This window comes from Camelus dromedarius, chromosome 11, assembly GCF_036321535.1.
Source record: "Camelus dromedarius isolate mCamDro1 chromosome 11, mCamDro1.pat, whole genome shotgun sequence".
Lineage (NCBI taxonomy): Eukaryota > Metazoa > Chordata > Mammalia > Artiodactyla > Camelidae > Camelus > Camelus dromedarius.
In genome coordinates this window covers 66,566,262-66,588,315 of record NC_087446.1, presented here as the reverse complement: position 1 = coordinate 66,588,315, position 22,054 = coordinate 66,566,262, and the positions used below count along the sequence as shown (strand labels likewise).

The 22,054-nt window shown below is 40.2% G+C and overlaps 1 long non-coding RNA gene across 2 annotated transcripts; it reads left to right on the top strand.

The window, feature by feature from the left end:
* Positions 1–336: 336 nt before the first annotated feature.
* On the top strand, positions 337–21,193 carry LOC135322414 (uncharacterized). 2 transcript variants are annotated; one of them, XR_010382975.1, is made up of 5 exons: positions 337–583; positions 1,339–1,538; positions 1,842–1,964; positions 11,344–11,599; positions 20,576–21,193. It is a non-coding gene; the product is annotated as an uncharacterized LOC135322414 (long non-coding RNA). The 2 variants fall into 2 exon arrangements; XR_010382976.1 differs by lacking the exon at positions 11,344–11,599.
* The last annotated feature ends 861 nt before the right edge of the window (positions 21,194–22,054 follow it).

Here is a 22,054-nt window from a genome sequence, read left to right as displayed (position 1 = left end):
ATAATTTTATTTCCATGGAATCTATTCCCTATGTTAGGTTTTTTGGTTGTGTTGCTAAACAGCATATAAAATTTATAGGTTGTGACATATTGGAAATGGGGAAACAGTGGAGACATACTACCTCCAATGAAGTCATTTAGTTACCACGTCAAAGCTAGTTCTACCTCCTGAATGACAGGCCAGTAAATCGGGAGATGAGGTGTTAGAGCAAGGAATAGTGACTTTATTTGAAAAGCTGGCAGACCCAGAAGATGGCATACTGATATCCTGGAGAACCCTCTTCCCCAAGTCAGAATTCAGTCACCTTTTTTAATAAAGAGGGGTGGGGATGTGGTTGGTTGTTGCAAACTTCTTGCTGTACGAATTGATTTCCTTGGAATCCTTTGTTCTTGCAGCTGTCCATGTGGGTCAAATCACGGTGACCCTTTAAAACCTCCAAAAAAAAAAAAAAACAGGTTATTCTCTATTTTGCAAATTGCCATCTCTACATAAGTGTAGAAGAGCTAACATCCTTAAAGATCAGAGCCCGCAGAATAGGCCCTCCTGGATATTTCAGGCTAAAGGCAACTTTCTTTTACAAAAGGTGCAGAGCTAGCATGTCTAAGCCTAGAAAACAGGGCACAGGTTTAAAGCCAAAGGAAAACATCTAACATTAAGTCAAATTTTTTCTTTTCTATTACAATTCCTTTTTCCACCTCATAAATAATTTTAGTAAGGAACATGAACAATTTTTAATTTTTTTCTCAATAATGGATAAATGAGCCAACTACATTTTTGTGAGCAGCGATGCTGTGCGTGCCTTGGGGTCACAGCAAACTCTTGTTGGGGGTGGTCGACCCTGCAACATGTCTGATGCCCTGAGAGTGTTGGTGAATGTCTCCCTAACCTGGGGCTCTCTTCAAGAACCAGCATATGGGCATTGACTTCTGGAGACCTCTTTTTCAGCTGCAGAAAATTTTTTCAGATACTGTGATTGAAAAATCACTCCAGCTGGGGATAAGTAGGGAATAAAGGAAGAGGAAAAGTGCTTGGAGTAAAGTAGAAGAGAAGGACAGAAGATTAGGGAGCCTGGGGGCTTGGAAGCGGGGCTTCGGGAGAGGGACGAGCAGAGGTGAGGAGGTGCCCGGCTCCGGAACCAGCTCCTGCACCTGTCCGTGCGCCCAAGCCACACAGCATTTAATTGGCCCAGGACGCTATCCTGTCTGGATGTCACCCTGGGCAGAACCTTGAGAATCGAAGGTAAGGGGTGGGCAGCACTCACCTAGGGGACACTGAAGGCTTTAGTCAAGTCCACAGTGCCTTTTATACTCATGTGTCTTCACTTGCCATTTATCTTAGGATCTGAGAAGCAGGAGCAAGGAATTCAGGGAGAGATCCAGGAAGACATCTGACTCTGTTAAGAGACGACATTCACAGCGACAAGGGGAGCGAAGACACTTGCAGCAAAGCAAAATGAATTCACAACGATTGCATCAGAGCTGCAGGTGTGAGAGAGCCTAAGCCTGTCTCAGAGTGCAGGGGACAAGTGGAAAGGAATGGTAAAATTTCCACTGACAATTGAAATTTTGTTAAATAGCCTGCTACTCTTAATTGTATCACTTCATTGTATGTAGGTGTATTTCTGTGAGCATTTATATGTTCACACAACCCCACCAGCACCTCTTGCCCCCATCGGGGATGGGCTTTCTCAAGCACAGTGCACCTCATGCTTGATTGGGCCACGCTACGTGTCCTGGCCTGGGGCCGGGTTGCTTCAGGGCACTGAGTCCCCGAGGCACGGGCAGTGATACAAGACAGGAACATCTCAGCTCATGACTGAGGGCCTCCGTTTCCCCCTGCAGTGTAAGAATGCCGGTGACTCAGTTAGAAGCATGCTTCGAAGCTGTCCGTGTACTTGCCACCCAGAAGCAGAGCCTGGGGGCTACAGAATTTCTCCAGAATGCAGTTTACATTCACCTTGACAAGTGAGTTATGTCCTTTTACAAGTGGAGGAATTGCTGCCGTTTCCCTGGAACTTACTCACCACTAGTGTATATGATTTTCCTTTGCTAGGATTCAGTATAGCCTGCTAAAAATTCTGGAGGCAGATCTTGAAACCCTGATGAAGAGGATTATTTATTTTATTTCTTTATATGATAGTATTTTACTTTCAAAATTCAGAGTTTTCAGTTCATTGAGGAATTTTTTCGGGGGTTGGAGAATCAACGTTTCTCTTACCATCTTTGTGACCTGTTGCTATATGCCTCTCACCTGTCTTCTGTCACTTATGAGGCAGTTCCATTTGTGACCCTGTGCGGGTTGTTCATGTTAAAAAATATAAATTCTGTAAAACTACATTCCCTTTTACTCCGAAGACATTCCACAAGTACTACTTAAATCTGGGTGTGGTTTTTAGAAGACAGAATCATTAGAACATGTACTTGCAGGTTGCTAGTGCAAAATCCCCAAATCAATAGTCTAGCTCAACATCTAAAATCTTTCTAATCTACCTTGGATTTGTATGGATAAGTGAAGCAGTTTGCTAAGAAATCAAGACCAGGTTTAGAATACAGGCTGGTGTAGCTCAGCAGGTCCTCCCATGCTGATGCTCTGCCAGAGGGTGGGGCCAAGGGGAGAGGGCGTGTCCTGCCCTCCCTGAGCTGACAGTTTGATGGCAAAGACCTTCACCAGGTGAAGAACTGGGAATTTCTTCTAAGAAAAGTGGGTTTGAAAAGAGTCCTAAAAGCGCGGGAGTGACACAATCCCATTTGTCTCAAGTAGGGGAGAGTGGCTGTAGGGCCAATTGGGAGACTCGTGAGTCCAGGAGTGCAGTGTTGGTGGCTTCCACTTGAGCGGTGGGACGGTCAGTGTGTTAAAGCGAACAGATTGAAGACATGTTTCGATGGTAAAAAGGAAAGGATGAATGCTGTCTGTGAAGTTAGAATGGAGTAAGGCCCAGGTTTCTGGGTGGATTAATGAGGTAAATGATTGTCCTGCTGTGCTGTGATGAGGGAAACCTGCAGAGGGAGTTCTGGGGAAAATCTGAAGAGTTCAGCTGTGGGTAAATGAAAGGCTGTTAGATGTGTGGACATGGAGCTCTGGTGAGAGCCAGTAGTGAGTAGGGGGAGAGGAGAGAGTCTTTCAAATAATTTTGTCTTGTGAACATACAAATAAGGATGAGCAATGACACACTTAACACCTCCATATTCTGGATTTAAAACCCAGTAACATTTTGCATTATTGACTGCAGAGGTTCTTAATTTTTTTAAGAGAAATAAAATAAATAGAAACAAAATAGTGGAGTTAATCAACATCTTAAATTTGATGTGTGTCCTTGTGTATATTTTGATACCTCATCTGTTTATAACTATAATCTACAAAAAGTTAACTTGCTTAGCATAAGAGTTAAACAGAGGGACGTGACACACACTGTTAGGGGTGGAAGCTGATCACCTTGGGCAAATTATGTCACCTCTCTGTGCCTTAGTTGCATCTTCTGTGACTGCCCCTGGGCCCCTTATCACAGCTGATTTCCTAGACTTGATGTTGGGAGGGAGGCTGCTGAAGGGATTAAGAAGTGGCAACTGCTAGGGATACTGAAGAGTGAGACAAAAGCAGATTAAAGCCTATAAACTTAGTACAAATACCCTCAAAAGAGAAAGAACCTTGCAGTGTTTTGAGCCACTTAGCGTAAGGAATACAAAATCACGTGGACCCAATTCTCTTGAACATTTGAGTATTGTGGGTGGGAGGGTGTCATCAAAAAAGTGTCAAGAAAAGGCCTTTTGGTTTCCCTTGACGTTTCCAGTAAGGGTGAGTAGCATAAGCAAAACCCCTCCCGGTTCACAGTGGAATGTCCTTTTTGTGCAAAACTGACCAAAGGTTGGAAACCACTCTTCAGCGGTGCTGGCAAATGAAGAGACTTCTGGATTGGGTGGGGCACTTGCTGTGACTTCCAGGTGACCTGCTGGCTGGGGACTGTTAGGCGGGCAGTAGGTTTGCAGGGAGACACGGGTATAATCCCTGGCTCTGAGGCTGCTAGTCTGATTAGTCCCCTGGGTACATGCAGTCCTAATGGGGCAGCCCGGGATGTGGCCTGGGACACCTGCAATGCTGAGGGCGAAAAGAGGGCTTCCCTGATGGGGTGTCCCTGCAGAGAGTGGAAACGTCCTCCTGCAGGTGAGGAAGAGCCTCTGAGCAGGGGGAAGGATGCACAGGCAAGACCAGCATGAGCACGGAGTGTTTGGGAAGCCAGAAGTCATACAGTGGCCCGAGCAGCCTTGTTCCTGAGAGACTGGAGGTAAAAGATGCTGAAAAGGCAGGCTAGGTTCAGACCCTGTGGTGTTTTATGAGTGACAGGAAAGGACTGGTCAGGCAGGCATGAGAGAACCCTGTGGGCATCCCAGCTGGGGCGTCATGCCGGAGGGAGGAGCAGAGTTATAGACTTTCCCACTTATTAGCTGTGTGACTTTGAGCAAGATCACCCCAGTTCTCTCTATATATATCTTCAACTGTAAAGTGACACAGTGACAAGCTCATGTCATCAGAAGGCTTAGTTTAGCTCTGATCCTCTGTGTCCAGTCCTGTCAGTGCTGCCCTGTGAGGTTCTGTAGCGGCTGCTCTTACCCTGAGATGGGAGGGCGTAGAGGGACATTGTAGCACCCGAGGGCAGGATGGGTTTGCTTTAAAAGCAGACATGTTGCCGCCTGCAGCTGCAGACCTGCAGGGAGCTTGGTTGATGGTCGTGGAGAGAACTTTGGAGTCCTTAGCGTCGTCTTAAGACTTGTTTTCACTTAGGGACCAGATATGCCTTTGCAGATTAATGTTGAATATTTGGGCTTCTGGCAAAGCTGTTTTCAGAGATGGGTATATACGTAACATATCATATAAAATAAAATGATTTTCTTAACGTGTGGGACTTTGCAGCTGTTGGGAACATCTCTGTTGCCCTGGTCTCCACAGAGGACACTAGGTGTCAGCAGAGCGTGCGGGAGGGCAGGCAACCCACAGTGCTTTTGCCGGCTGTTCTCCCCAGTAGGGCAGTCTGCTGAGTTGACTCTTCTCTGAGTTTGGTTACCAGATGAGCAGACAGCAAAGTAATGAGTTCTGGTGGGACTGTATAATGACAGGAAGAAAGAGGAACCAGTAATTTTTCAGGACTAGAACACGCTTTTGTTTCCTGATCCAGTGTATTCCATTACAGAAGTGATGAGTTGTGTCTATTCTGGGACTTGATTGAAATAAACGTTCAGCCTAAAATTAAGAGTTGTGTTTCATTTGGCGGGAGGACTCGAGCCGGGATGACAGCCTCTCAGATCACTCTGAGGAACTGCTCCCAAGAGGTATGGGAAGAGCTAGGATATACAGGAGCTTTACAACAAAGACCAGGTAGTTGGAACAATAAAAGATTACTTGTTATCTAAAGAAAGCCAGGTATCTCAAGTTCAAGAATTTAGTGGTTTTCTATGTATGGGGGGAAGCAAACATTTGGACTCACTGAATTCATACTTTAACAAGCACCTAGCTATCTACGGCAAGTATCCTGTCCTTTCTTATTCTGAGTCTGCTCAGAGGGCACCAATATGAGTGGCTGAGAGGCTGGGTTTCAGGCATGTACTCGCTGGGGTGTGGCAGCGGCTGCTGATGGCTTGGCTTCAGGATTCTTTGTTTACTGACGTGGTTGCAGTATTTTCTTTCACATTGTAGTACTTTCATTCACAGTGCTCCCCCTTGGTCCTAAATTTGACCAATATTTTGAGAGAGGTTTCATGACCAATTTTGTCCCACGGTGCTAGGATGGCTCATTCCTACTTCTGGTGAAGTATCTTCTGAGCTGCCATTCAAGGTGTTAGTTTTTTATCAGACCCTATTGATACTAAAAGTTCTCTGGATCGCCTGTCTTACTAGTCTATTATGATCCAGGAATTGTTTACCCTTCGTTGCTCATTACCATAACTAGAATCGCACTATTACAATTATTTTATACAGGGTTATAAATTTTATCTATTCCTTCAAGATGTTTAGCCATCATCAATCTTTTAGGCCTAGTTACACATTGGGAAATGTAACAGACAACAATTTTATTATATAGACAGGATATAAGTAATTCAGATAGTAACGTTTATAAAGTCATGAGTAAGAATTTAATAGTCGAGAAGTTATATTTTTGGGTTAAAATTTTCCTTGTGTTCCTGATTGAGTTTGAGTGATCTTATGAGAAATTTCATATTTATGGTCAGGGTCAGAGCAGGTATTAATTGGCCAGGTGAAGTCTCCCACCTTGTAAGATCAACAGTGGCCTAAACAGAACTATTATTTTTTTTAGAGTAACGTTTCTGAGGGCTATCTAGTTAGAGCCTTGGAGTAGGGAAACCCACCAAGGTAACACAGAAGTACTAGACATAGGTAATTTACCATAAACTTAACAGTTGGAGTAGTTCATAATCAAAGGTAGGAGAAATTATCAAAGTAATTGGCATACAGGCCTGGTTCGGTGTCTTGGGTCTGCAGTCTTCTTCAGATGTTGTCTTCTTCTCATCCTGACCTGGTAGATTTTTCTCCATTTGGGCATTGTTTTAAGGTGAGCAGTGCTCTATAGGCCAGTGCACTGCAGGGGCTGTTTCTGATAGGAAATGAATCTGAAAGTCCGTTTCCTTCAGCTTTGGTGTGTATGGTCTTGTTAAGAGTACCTGATAAAGGGTCCTTCCATTCAGGTTGGAGACAGTTCTTTAAGTCATGCCTGTTCCAGTATTTATAATACCCTGGCTGCTGGTCATGGGGCATTGGATCTTTACCAAGGATAGATTACTGAGCCTCAGAAACAAACCTAGAGTATTCTTTTCATAATTCAATTAACCTTTACAGCAATGTGACATAACAGCAAGGAATGATCTGGGAAATGTCTAAGTAAATATAGACCTCAATCAACAAAACTAGAATTTAATATCCACTAAAATATAATCTTTTTTCTCTCTAAAGTTACCCTCAGTTTTCTCAAATATAGTCAAGTCAAGATTAATTTATTTACAAGCTAAGTCTGATTATTTGATTATATAGGCTTTTTTTAAATTGGCTGTGTTGGAACTTTTAATTAGGAGTCTCAGTGTAGAATGTTAATAAGGTTTTCTTAGGCCCAGAATGCCTCGTCAAGGGCTTGTCATGGATTTCTGCCTTACACATTTAGGTAAATTCTTTTCTCTTTAAAATCCTTAAAATACTTTGAGATTGCTATATCTGTTAGGAGATGATCTTCCTCATTTGTCTGATAGACCCACTTGGGACCTTAGAGATTTTAGTCTCTTGAGGGATCAGATAGAGAGAAAAGATAACTGTTCCAAGTCTGCTTACATAGGTATAACTTATCAAATTTCTGTGAATCATAACTAGCTTAAGGAGAAGAGTTTCTTTATGTCTGGGAAACAGGTTAAAAGCCAGTAGTATGTCAGACAAAATCAAAAATTATAACCATATTCACCAGTTTACTCAGTCCCATCTAACTAATTCTTTTACTCAGAGTTTTCATTAGACCTTTAAAATTTCTTACCCAGTTTAGTTCAGTGCTATAGTTCGAAATTTATTTGAAATCAATAAATCTCCTTGAAGAGAAAGCAATTTGCAAAATCATCAGAAGGAAACAATTAACTGTATATAAATGACAAGTGATTTAAAAGCACGGTTAAACAACGTCACACTATAATCGATAAAGAAAGCTGGTCACTATAACTAGAATTATGACTGGTAACATTTCAGATATACCAGAATTTTAGGGAATCCATATAATTTATAGAATATCTATATTAATAATATTTTCTCATACAATATAACCTAGGAAGATCTATTATTCATTTGACAATACCATGTTATTTAGCATGCCAAATGAAACTTACTACTTTAAAATCTCTCTTTGGGATGTTTCAGGGGCCCTCTGTAGCATCCCAAACTTAACTGGAGATTAAAAGAACTTTAATTAGAAATTGATATTTGGGGATCTTGTTAAAGGTTTTCAGAACACTAGGTCAGATAAACATATAGATCACTGTAAAGTAGTTCTTTTTCATTAACAAGAAAATACGTTAAAGTAAAAGCAGAACAGGTCAGTTATGTGGTATAAGAAGTTTTACAATTTGTTACTGAAAGTGGATTAACATTTTTAGAAAATTTTGTCATCTTAACAGAGAGAAAACCAAATCTATTCTTGTACCAGATTACTTCTAAGATTCATTTACTTTGCCCAAGTTGATTCTAAACTTAGACAATTCCGACAACGTACAAAACTCTTTCCTCAGGGTTCCTCTTCCACAAGCGTTCCACAGCTTTCTATACTCACATTAGTGTGTCCTTTATTTTCTCTTCCATTCAGAAGTAACCAGCTTCAGAAGAAAGTCACTATTTTTTATTAACAAAATATAATTACATTCATATATCTTCCTTTACACATTTATCTTACTTTCCTAGGATACTGAGATTATACCCTTAATAATAGAGATTATTTCAGGGTAGCACCAAACATTTATTAATATTTCTAAACACCTTTACTTTCTTTGTAAGGGTAAGTTAAATGTTAAATAATTCATATTTCAATCTTATTTTATCTGAAAGTGTCATAGCTATTTAATAAAATCCTATCATTTAACTTAATTTAGCACAACTCTAGAATTTAAAGATACCAAACATTTAGAGATTATCTTAACCATACATTTTAAAAATATATTTTAAAAATTTACCCAAAGCTCTCATCTCATTTGCATTTAATTTACTTAAAATTTTACTACACCACATTACTATTTTGTTTTCTTGACAATTCTGCAACAGATATAACAGGATCTTATTTGACTTTCATTAAAACTAGGTACAGTAAAGGTATTGTACTTAATATTGATGACTTTAAAGATGTCTATATTAATTAGAACATACTTAAACTAAACAATATCAAATATTATCTTAATATTGAATATTTTCCAGTTCACGTGACGCTGAAAGTCAACTTGGTCAGTTTTTATTTTAAAAATACTTAATTTGTAAGCTCTTATATTTTTTTACGTCAATTAAGCAGAGATCTTTGACTTTGATTTTTTTTTTCAGCTGTAGAAATATCTCACATCTATAATGTGTACGCAGGCTTATAAACAGACAAAATCTAGAGATCTCATAGGTTCACTTTAAAACTTACTTATAAGATAGGTATAATAATAGTTGGAGTAAGCTGAATTTGCTTGCTCAAATCACTAAGGCTTACTATTTATGAAACCGACATTTAAGATTTCTTGACAAATGCTGAAGGACGCGTCAGAATTCTGAGTTCTAAAATGCCAAAAATTTCTTGGCCTTAAGTATTATCTCATTGAGCTAATTAGGCTCAGTCCTAGGTCACTGTTTGCTGTATTTATATTTCTGATCTGCAAGACAAAGACAGACGCTTCCAGTTCCCCAGAGAACTGCTCTGTCACGCAGGTCCAATTGTATCTCCTTATTTGGCTTTTTTGTATCAGTGAGAAGAGCTGTAAACAAAGAATTCCATGTTTTAAAACTTTAAGATTTACTTTAGCATGTCTTCCAAAGCTTGCATAAGGTATTTAGTGAGGTCTCTTTTCCTTGAGTTATAAGTTAAACCCAGGGTAAACCTCTTACTTTATTGTCTATTAGCCACTGAATATTAGTTTTTAATTTTACGTTATATTGGAAGGCTCACGAAACTCTATTGGTTTCCTTTACTTTGTTCAATTAATATTTTCTAAGGGACAGATATGTGCCCAGCCTTATAATACCAAGAAGGGGAAGCGTTTTTCCATTGAAATATATCTATCCCACAATATAATTAAGCAAAAGTTTTATATAAAGTCCATTTAATATACCAATTTTACAAATTTTATCTCAATTTTATTAAATATTGTACCCTTAATTTTTATATATATTAGGTTTAATCAGTAATTCCTATTTCTAGAAGGAGTGTCAGAAGCTTTTTTTTTTTTTTTTTTTTTTGTGCATTGTATCTAATTATATAGAAAAGTCTCTGGGATTCCCAAGTATCAGCCAAAGAGCTTAGGCCCTTCTCAATTTTCAATTTGATTAATAGGTCTGTTGTCCCAATCATTGATCAAGTATTTCAGTCTATAATTATGTATTTTTTTTAGCTCTATAAATACATATATTTTAAACTGTGCTAAAGCGGACTTGTTTGAACTTTAATGTTAGGGGGCAGTAGGTGATCTCTTTGGCCCCTTTTTTTTACTTTACATAGTGTAGTATCAAAACCTTGTATCTAAATCCAAAAATGTCCATTTTATTTATCTCATTCAAAATAACCATATAAAAATATTTATCCATTTGGGATAAGCCCCTTATCTTTTTTTTTTCCGACATTTTTACAATCCTTTTTCCAGTTATTCAGCCTAATTAACATTAATTATTCTAAGTATTTATTAGCATCTCTAAAACCATTGATCGGAATGGAAAAACACAAATGTAGCTTTCCAAACCAGTTTTTTTTTTTTAACTAATTTCTTAGGTTAACCATTAGATATATTTTCCTACCTTTAAACTTGATTTTAATAGGTACCAATAAAACGGCTGTTTATAATGAGAGCTCTTTCAACTTTCACCAATTTAAAAGTTTTCCCAAATTAAAGGAGCCATCACATGGCCATCAATTTATATATATATATATATAATAATATATATATTATTATTATATAATATATATATAATATATATATATATAGTGATTTTAAACCAATAAGATGAAGAGGCTTTTCCACATGAGAGTGGGGGTGTTGCTTAAATAAAATTCAAAATTTACTTTCCAAAAGCTAAAAGCCTTTGTGGTCCAGGCTGATGCAACAACGGTTAAGATGGCAAAATATCTGAAAATTGTTACAATCAAAGGATTTTTGAGAATCCCAATTTATTTGCTTGGCCACAATATGTACACAATACTTGTACCTTTTGTATGACAGAGTCCAAGGTTTCGTTTAAAATAAAAGAAACACATATATACATACATACACACACATAAAACACACAGAGAAAGATAAAACGTTTACATTTCAAGGACACAGGAAGAGAAATCCAAGTTCCCCCTAAATGGGATTTTGTTCCTATAAGTTCAGAATTCCAAAAAATATTTTATCAGGCCTGGTTAGTTACTTTCAGGGTGAGTTTTTTTTTTTTTCTAATTCCTAATTAATGTTGTAAGTTTTGTACGTATATAAACCAGGCTAGTGTATTAGTTGGAGGCTGGCAATCTGTCAATTCTTTTTCTTTTCTGTTCTGTGTTTTTTTTTTTTTTTTAATTTTTTTTTTGAAAGTTCTATTCCCCATTGTAAGGTCGGGTTTTCAGAATAAAATTGCTGGTAATATTTCCCGCAGGGACAACACTATGGCATGAAGTCTTTGCATCTACCATTCCTGTAAGTTTCTCCATCACCCAAGAAAGCTGTTAACAGCCAGGAGGAGGGTCCCATTTTTGGAGTTGAAAGGTTACTCATAGGAGTTTTACTTTTATTCCAAAAAATTCAGTGGAGGTAACCAAATCGAGGACAACATTAGACCAGCCTCTTACATAACCACTCAGTCCTGAACCCAGTGTCTTTCAACTTGGACCCACTCAGGACGTTTTCACTGGGTGAGTATTTTCCTGGTATGTTTCCACCAGCCCCACATCGGACGTCTCCTCAAGGTGGGTGTTTCCTGTTATCTTTCAACCAGGCCCCACCCAGTATGTCTCCACTTGGTGGGTAATTCCGCCCAGTCTCTTTCAACTGGAGGGCCAGGTACCTGGATACACCGCAAAATAAAACTCAGGATCATCAACCAATATGGGAGATCCGAGAACCAGGAGAGACTCGCCCAAATTCATCTGGATTCCCCAAGGAGGCAGATGGGCACAAAGTGCCAATGCTGGTACCAAGGCTCCGGTAATTCGGAGAGTTCAGCTGGAGAGAAGTCTGCTCTGGGTCCCTTCCTGGTGTCCAAAACTTTTGACTGAAATACATGTGCAGCCTAAAAGTTAAGAGTTATGTTTTATTTGGCGGGAGGACTCGAGCCAGGATGACAGCCTCTCAGATCGCTCGGAGGGACTGTTCCAAAGTGGTTGAGGAGGAGCTAGGATATATAGGAGCTTTACAACAAAGACAAGGTTGTTGGAAGAATAAAAGTTTGCTTGTTATCTAAAGAAAGCCAGGTATCTCAAGTTCAAGAATTTAGTGCTTTTCCATGTATGGGAGGAAGCAAACATTTTGACTCACTGAATTCATTCTTTAGACAAGCACCTAGCTATCTAGGGCAAGTATCCTGTCCTTATTCTGAGTCTGCTCAGAGGGCACCGTTGTGAGTGGCTGTAGAGGCTGGGCTGCAGGCCTGTCCTCGCTGGGGTGTGTTGGCAGCCACTGATGATTTGGTTTCAGCATTCTTTGTTTACTGACATGGTTGCAGTATTTTCATTCACATTGTAGTATTTTCGGTCACAGAATGATTATGGATAATCTGCAATCTTGGAAAGCAACCGAGATGGAATTACTTCAGGTACCTTCTAATTTAATAAGCCGTGTGCAAACATAAACATGGAGGATGCTTACAAAAGAATTTGGTGGTGTAGGGAAGGTGTTCTGCACATTACAGGAGAAGGCAGAATTCCTTTTCTTTGTGGGCAGGGACGTAAGCCCACCTTTCTTTTCTGTAGTGGCTTCTGAGAACACTTTATGGTAATTAATGAACATTGAGAAACGGTGGCAAACATTGCATTCAAGAGCTGGCTGGCTGCAAACTTGTGTATTGGACAGGTGGATTTCATAGGCAAGTGGTCAGGTGGATGGGAGAGAGATGAAGCCCAGGCCTGGGCCCAGATTCAGGTTTAAATCGCCATTTCCTCACCATGGGGCCTTGGACTACAATGTAACCACTCCTAACCTGTTGGTGAATCTGTGAAATGGGCATGATAATATTCGTTTGTTCCTGGGATTGTTGTAAGTTGTAAAGACTATTATAGCACACATGAAGCAGTTAACACACTGGTACTTAGCAGTGTTCACTGTGTGTGGACGTCCCGCTTCGCGTGTGTCAGAGCCGTAAAGGCAGCATTTGTCTGTTGAGGATGCACTGGTAGCCCCTTGAATACGTTGTGAATTTGGTGATTTCCTTTTATCTTGGTAAATCTGTGTGCCATGGGCAGTTATTTTCATGGACAGATGAGGAATCTCAGGGTAAAGAAGACTGTGTAATTTGCCCAAAGTCAGACCATAATTTTGGGTGCAGGGGCCTCAGTTCAGCATGGGTCCCTGGGCCTTCTGCCCTCTCCTTTCAGCACCTGAGACAGATGTGTGCTCGGCTGTCTCCCAGCCCAGAATATCTAGCAGGGAGCAAGAAATACCTGGCCCTGTGCTGCTTGAGCAAAACTCCAGGGTGGAGGCAGTTACAAAAAGGATAAACATAAAAACAGATGACTGCAAACTGTGATCAGCTCTGAGAAGGAAAGGAACAGGCCTCGCCGTGCAGCGCTTGGACCTTTCCCGTCACGGCTGCTCTGGTGGCGTTCATCTCAGCTAAACAAGCTCTGCTGCTGCACAAAGGCAGGAAGGCAGGGCGCGTGTGACCAGGTAGACTGGGCCTCGTTGGTCATACTCATTCCCCATTAAGCGGCAGCTGTCATGGGCACTTACCTAGTAAACAGATGTTGGCCATAATCATCACGCACTTTGCTTGGTAGTTTTATTGGCCCCACCTTTGAGATGAGGTAATTGAAGCTGGGGAGTTTGCTGCATGCCCGTGATCACCATGGAAATACCCCCACTGGTCTTTCAACCTAGACTGGCGTGGCTGTCATGCCCCAGCCCTGTGAATGGCATCGTGTAGCTTCTCCCAAGTGGCCCAAATGACTGATATTGATTTTCTTAATTCGTAGGAAATGGTAAGTGACAATAGGAGAAAAAGGTAGTAAGAAATTGTTTGGAAAACTAGAAAAAAATTCAATTCTTCCCAAGCTGGGGGAGCGTAAGCTCTGTCACACACTCCACTCACTGCCTGTCACCTCCTCCCTGCCGATTCCGTGTTCAGAAGCCACTCTGAGCCTTTGAAGAACATTTTGCCTCATGACACTCTTGACTAGGACCTGCGACCTCTCTGTCCCTGGTTAACAGTCTATTCAAAGCCATTTAAATTTTATGCTGGCTCCTCCGCTCAGATGTAAGAATAGCCTCTTTAAACTTCTTGATGCAGCTCCTTAATGAGGATCTTGTGAAGGAAACCTAGTCAAAACCTGGGATGTATGCACATAGTGACCGTAAAATCAGCACTTTGTGAAGTTCAGAATCAGACGGGTGGGAGACTCAGGAAAGGCTTTTTAAGGTAGAAAGGGGAAAGTGAAAGGACGTAGGCTGTGTAAGACTGAAACATCTCGGTCGCAGCCAGCAAGGCACCTGCGTTCAGGATGGTGGGTGGGGAGTGCAGAGTTGTCACAAAGAAAGAAGTGGTGGGATGGGAGGGAGGACAGTTAGGTACTTTACTGGGGAGGGAAATAGTGGGCTGAACATTTCCTGGTTGAACAAGAGGACTGTGACATGTTGTGCTTGTATTTTGGAGAGAAGGGTTTTGTGGGGACAGGCCTAGGGAGAACGCTCTGTGGCTGGGGATTCAGCACAACAAAGAAACACAGAGAACCGGGCAGACCCCAGGGCCCCTGCTGGGGGAGAGGCTGCCCGCCAATTCGAGACCTTGGGGCTGCTTCTGTCCCTTAGCCGGGGCCTTAGAGCTCCCTTCATATCCCAGTCCTGTTGATACAAGAAAAAATAAGTGAGGCATGAGAAGGGCTGTGTGCCAGGCTTTGGTTTAGCCCCTTGGATGTGCCCTGCCAGATGTGGGTACTTGGCTTCATGCAGGAAAGTATTCAAGCGCAAGCCACTGTTGAGTAAATGTAGACTTATTCAGAGAGATTCATTGAAAGGCAAGAGAAATTCCACGATGTGTGGGGGTTTGATGCTCAGATTAAAGTAGGTACACACTCCACAGAGTGTGGGCCTTCTCTGAAGCGGGAGAGAGAGGTGTGACCCCTAGGTGGTGCTGTGTTGCTTGTATTCATGGGCTTGGTGGTTTCATATGCTAATAAGTAGAAGGACCAGCCTAAGGGCAAGGGGCTGGAATTCACAGGGAGTTGGCCATTTCCCAACATTTGACTTTTTTGGCTAGCCTTGGGACTGCCATGGTGCCTGGGGGCGTGTTATTCACCATGATACTATTACAATGGGTGTATAATGAAGCTCAAGATCTGCTAGAACTTAAATCTCTTCATCCTGAGCCTCAAGGCCTATTGGGGGTTGAATCCTTCACCATTTTGATGTTAATTGCTTTGGCCTTCCTTGAATGGCTGTGCTCTGCCCCCTTCCATCCTGTCTCACTGTGATGACACAGAGAGAACAAAGGCCCGGCCCTGGCTGTGCTCCTGCATTTAACAGGGGGAGGGGTGGGGTGGGCTGAGGATGACTCTGGGTGGTGTGAAGGATGTTTCAGATTTTCCCACGTGGGACATGAGGACCTGCCAGCTGCCACAGCAGAATTATCTCATGGGCATTATCGCTTGTGTCACTCATTTGTTTCTATTGTTCTTTTTTTTTTTTTAAGTATTTAATCTAAATTTAATATCAGGTTTTATTAGGAAACAAATTTCTCTTTTTCTTTTCTTTGGGGCTCTTTTCTTTTGGGGGGGTAGGTAATTAGGTGTATTTATCTGTTAGTGGAGGCCCTGGGGCTTGAACCCAGACCCCGCGTATGCTATACACACGCTCTAACACTGAGCTCTACCACCCGCCCCTTCATCTTTTTCTTTTTGCTTTAGCTGCCAAAAATCTTACAGCTGAATTTCTAGTCGGCCTTTAACACTTGCCCTGACTCCAGGGAATCCATTTTTATGACTTTACCTCCCCCTGGTTTCATTTAAGTATTGAATCTCCAATTTCTCTTCACTCTCAGTTTTGTCTTTTTGTTGTTATGGTTGTTAAGCTGTGTTTAAAAAATTGTTTAAATTATCTTTTAGCAGGAGGCTGAAAGTAAATAACTATGTAAATAAACATCACACTTAAATGCTTTTATACATTCTAAGCTGTTTAGTAGTTACTTAAAAACTGGACTGATATTAAAGTTATAACATTTTTACATTATTTTTTAATTTTTTCTAAATGTATAGCTGATTTACAATATGATATGTTTCAGGTGTACAACAGTTGCTCCATTTATACTTATTGTAAAACATTGACTGTATTACCTATGTTGTAAGATACATCCCTCTACCGTGTTTACGTTACATGTAGCAGTTTGTATAAGAAAGTTGGGTAACACAGAGCCTGTGGCGTGGCTGTGTCTGACTCAGGTTCCAGGTCACCTTGTCTGTCAGACCTCAGGCCCTCACATCTGTCTGCAGGGCAGCGAGTGGAGGCAGCTCTCATCAGCGCTGGTACAAACCTCTGAGTGGCAGTGACAGCAGTGACTGTGGACGTGCAAAGTTTTGTTCCAGGAGATTTACATGCATTTCTTCATTTATTATTTAAAGCCCTCCTGTGAGGAATCGTTTTATGTTTTTAATGAATAATACATTTTATTTTTAATTTGATAGACTTCAAACTTCCGGAAAATTTACAGGAGTAGTACAATGAATACTTAGATACACTTCACATAAAAGGGCAGTATTTGTCCTTTTGTGTCTGGCTTATTTCAGCATACATTTTTAAGGTTCATCCATGTTGTAGCCTGAAACAGTAATTTATTCTTTTGGTTTAATAATATCTTTTTTCTTTTTTTTTTTTTTGTTTTTGGTCTATTTAAAAATGGTTTCATTGAAGTCTAGTCAGTTTATAATGTTGCATCAGTTTCTTGTTTACAGCACAACACTTCAGTTATATAGGAATATACATGTATTCATTTTCATATTCTTTTTCAACATAAGTTACTATAAGCTATTAAACATATTTCCCTGTATTATACAGTATAAACTTGCTGTTTATTCTATACATAATCAGTATCTGCAAACCCTCAACTCGCAAGTTATCCCTTCCCACACCATCTCCCCTCTGGTAACCATAGTTTGGTTTCTATGTCTCTGTGGTTCTGTTCTGTAGATAAGTTTATCTTTTTGTTTGTTGGTTGTTTTATTTTTTTTTAGATCCCACATGTGAGCGATCTCATATGGTATATTTCTTTCTCTTTCTGGCTTACTTCTCTTAGAATGACATTCTCCAGGTCCATTCATGTTACTGCAAATGGCATTATTTTATTATTTTTTATGCCTGAGTAGTAGTTTATGGTATAAATATACTGCAACCTCCTTATCCAGTCATCTGTCAGTGGACATTTAGGTTGTTTCCATATATTGGCTATTGTAAATAGTGCTGCTGTGAACATTTGGGGGAAGGTGTCTTTTTGAATTAGGGTTACTTCTGGATATATGCCCAGGAGTGGGATTGCTGGGTCATAGGGGAAGTCAATTTTTTGTCTTTTGGTGAATCTCCATACTGTTTTCCACAATGGCTCCACCAAACTGCATTCCCAGCACAGTGTAGGAGTGTTCCATTTTCTCCACAGCCTCTCCAGCATTTATGGTTTGTGAACTTCTGAATGATGGCTATTCTGACTGCTGTGAGGTGATACTTGATTGTAGTTTTGATTTGCATTTCTCTGATAATGATATTGAGCATTTTTTCATGTGCCTATTTGCCATTTGTATGTCTCCATTGGAGAAAAGTTTCTTTAGCACTTCTGCCCATTTTTGGATTGAGTTGTTTGTTTTTCTTTCTTATGAAGTGTAAAAGCTGTTTATATATTCTGGGAATTAACCCCTTGACAGTCTCATTTATTGTAAATATTTTCTCCTATTCCATAGGTTGTCTTTTTGTTTTGCTTACTGTTTCCTTTGCTGTGCAAAAGCTTGTAAGTTTAATTAAACCCCACTTGTATATTTTTGCTTGTATTTCTATTGCTTGAGTAGACTGCTCTAGGAGAACATTGCTGAGATGCATGTCAGATGTTTTGCCTACGTTTTCTTCTAAGAGGTTTGTAGTGTCTTGTCTACATGTTTAAGTCTTTAAGCCATTTTGAATTTATTTTTGTGTGTGCTGTGAGGGAGTAGTCTAACTTCATTGATTTACATGTAGCTGTCCAGTTTTCCCTACACCATTTTCTGAAGAGGCTGTCTTTACTCCATTGTATGTTCTCACCTCCTTTGTCAAAGATTCAATGACCAAAAGTTTTTGGGACTATTCTTGATAATTTTTTTACCGATTCATTGATGGATGGATATTTTTTGTAACTTTTGGCTACTCTGAATGATACTCCTATGAATATTGATGTGCAAATTTTTGTGAGAATATGTTTTCATTCTGTTGGCTGTACAGTTGGCCCGCCATATCTGTAGTTTCCACTTCATGGATCCAGATGGCTGATTGTAAAGGGACTCGAACATCCTTGGATTATGGAATCCAGGGTGGTGGGTTCCTGAAACCTATCCCCCGAGGATACTGAGGGATGACCCTATATGTAGGAGTAGAATTGCTGAGCCATATGATAACACTAAACTTTTGAGGAAACACCAGGCTTTTCCAAAGAAGCTGCACCATTGCCCCTTTCCAATGGCTGCATATTGAGGGTTCCCATTCTTTTGCCTCCTGACCGACACTTGTTATTGTCCGTGTTTTCATTATAACCATCCTAGTGGGTGTAAAATGAGATCTCATTTTAATTTTGATTTGACAAGTGATGCTGAGAATCTTTTCATATGCTTATTGGCCATTTGTGTATCTATTTAATTCCTTGGTAAATTTAAAAATTGGGTCGATTTTCTTTGTATTGGTCAGTTGTAAGCATTTGATTTATATCCTGGATATTAGTCTCTTATTAGATATATGCTTTGCAAGTTTTTTCTACTATTCTGCAGATTGTCTTTCCACTTTATTTTTTTAAACATTAAGAAAATTTCTTTATAGGGGAGGTAATTAGATTTATTCATTTATTTTCTTAATTTATTTATTTATTGCCAGGCATGCACTCTATCACTTGAGCTACCTCCTTCCCCTTTCATTTCACGTTCTTGATGATTTCTTTTGTAACAATTGGTTTTAATTTTGATGAAGTCCAGTTTATCTGGTTTTTTTTTTTTTTATCACTTCTGCTCTTGGTATTGTATCTAGGAAACCATAACCTATGCTAGGACCACAAAGATTTATACTATGTCTTCTTTTAGAAAGTTTATAGGTTTAGATTTTATGTTTCTGTCTGTGATCCATTTTCAATTAATTTTTATTTGTTATATACAATAGGGGGTTTCAGATTCTAAATTCATTCTTTTGCCTGCAGATACCCAGCTTTCCCTGCACCATTTGTTGAATAGACTATTCTTTCAATGCAGTGTTGTTGGCACCCTTGTTGAAAACTGACTGTAAATGTAAGATTCCCCCCTGGAATTTTTACTGTGTCTCATAGATTTATGTATCCAAACTTATGACAGTACCATAATGACTTGAGTACTATAGATTTGTAGTAACCATTAAAGTGAGCCCTCCAACTTTGCTCTTCTTTTTCAAGATTGTTTTGGCTGACATGGGTCCCTTGCACTTCCATATGAAATTTGGGATCAGTTTTTCAATTTTTGAAAAGAAGTCAGCTGGAATTTTGATAGCGATTCCACTGAATTTGTAGATCACTTTGGGGAGTCTTAACATTTTTAACAATATTGTCTACTATTCCATGAACATGGGATGTCTTCCGTATATGTTGATCTTCTAAAACTTTTTCAGTGATACTTCAAATTGTTTAATGTACAAATCTTGTAAATTTTTGTTAAATGTATCTCCCATTTTATTTTTAATGCTGTTGTAAATGGAAAGGCTGAGCTTCTTAAGGGTGGGACTATATATCAATTTGTTTATTTCTAGGATTCCTACACATCAAATACACTAGGTTTATATTTGCTACATAAATCTATCCACAACTCTTCCCTCCCCTGTGTTATAAGAAACCAAGACCCAGGTTAAGCTACCTGAACACCTATGTGGAAGTGAGAAATGAGACCCTTGGGTGGGGCTCTGTGCAGATGATACTGAGAGCTTATGTAGGATGGCTTCATCTTAATTTCTTTTAAACAATCCTTTCAGTGTATATAGTCAGATACATTAAGAACATGCCCTTTTGATGTACAGAGGAGCTAAGACTATCATTTTCAAGTAATTTCTAGTGAGAATGTTGTACTTGAAACCTAATTTGTATCTATCTTTGAAGATTTATGTTTCAGGAGCTTTGACTAAAGAACACCTGTCTTTATTCAATAACAACAACTAAATGCTCAAACAACATGTAAGAGTTTGAGCTGTAACTGGAGGCAGTGCTTACCTCTCCCAATACACATGTGCTGATCTGCTCAAAGGGGTTCGTCCAACTATTTGTCATTAGTCTGTTGGACAAAGCCTTAAAACATTGATTTAATGTTGCTGGAATGCAACATATTCTTATTAATACTAAGTAAGCCCATATTGAGTGCTTACTGAATGTTGGGAATTGTCCCTCAGACTCACATGAATTTTATTTCTCTGAAAACCGTACATATTTCCTTGTTATTCCCACTTTACAGATAAGGAGACTGAGGATTAAGTCTTCTCTCTTTTTGGGGGAGCTCATTATCAATGACTGGAAGTTGTAAGAAAAAAAGATATTGATTCATCCTGAGAAAACATTTTTCTGAGAGTCAGCATTGAAGAAGGTGACCACTGAAGAGGGTGATCATTGTTCGAGTGAGACGAGCCCCGTGTGGTACGGAGTCAGCATCCCAGTCCTGGACACGGCACTGTGCTGCATGGTGGGTGAGGCGGCGTGGCCGCGCAGGGAACGAGGATGCCGGGCCATTGGGCTGTGCTCAGGCCTGGTGAGGCTTTCTCTGAAGAGCAGTGGACCGTCATTGACAGATTTTAAGTAGGGGAGTGGGGTGCTCTCGTAGATCACAGTTGTGTTTGTAGAATGCTTGCAAACATTCAGTAGGCTCGGCAGAAAGTGATGTGACGAATCAGAGTAGGGTGGCTGCGAGGTGTAGCAGTGTTCAGTTTTCAAGTGGTTTTCAGTCCCAGGTTTGTGGCTCAGTAGCCGTGTCACTTTGGATGATGCACTCAAGGAAGTGAAACAATTTATCTAATCAATTAAAGCAGTGATGTACCGACTTCCCAAGACTGCTGTGGCAATCCAGTGAGATTACGTGTGCGCAGTGTGCAGCGTGGCCCCCAGCACAGAGACAGTGCTGAGTGAGTGCCATTGAGTACCTGGTAGGACAGGTGTGGGTGGTGGGACTCCATGACTGAGGAAATCTGGGCCCTGAACGAGGGGTCCAGTCACATCTGTGAGTGATGGGCCTGAGCTGGGGTAGGAAGGGAGACCTTGTCCCCCGACCAGGGGCCCTGGGCAGGACTGCTATTGGAGGAGAACCGTGAAGTCAGCTCTTTGCAGGTGGAGTTTGAGGTGCCCTTGAGACATCTAAGTGCAATGTCACGAGCTCAAAGAGGAGGTCTGGGCCCGGGCTGTGCATTTTCCTATAATCTCAATCCCTGAGGATGCTGAGGTTTTATCACTGAACGTGAAGGCATACTTTACAGGACAAGTGAATTGTAGTATCATCTCTGTCATCAAAGCTCACGTCTCTTTATTCATCACTCACTTTGTTAATTGGGTACTTACAGAGCTCACTTTACCACCCTCACTTGGGTTCAGGCTCCACAGTAAAGAGCTGGTGAGCCTCCCTCTTTTCCAGAAGAAGACACATTTAGCTGGTAGCCTTCTGTACCTCGCCAGACTTAGAATTTTAGTTTGTTGTATTAATTCTATTTTCTATTGGCCATCTCCTGACAGGAGAGACGTTTTACCTCATGATCATGTTTCAATTAGCTGTTACTGAGAATTCCTGATCTGATCCATAGTGTATGTATTATATTAATTTTATACAGTATTTATCATTTTTCTGTCTTTGTCCTTTAATTTTGTATGCCCCTTCAATGTTCTATCCTATTTGGGGCGTTATTTTTTTTTAATTAAAAAATGTCTGTTAGCAGTTAAGAAAACAAAAACA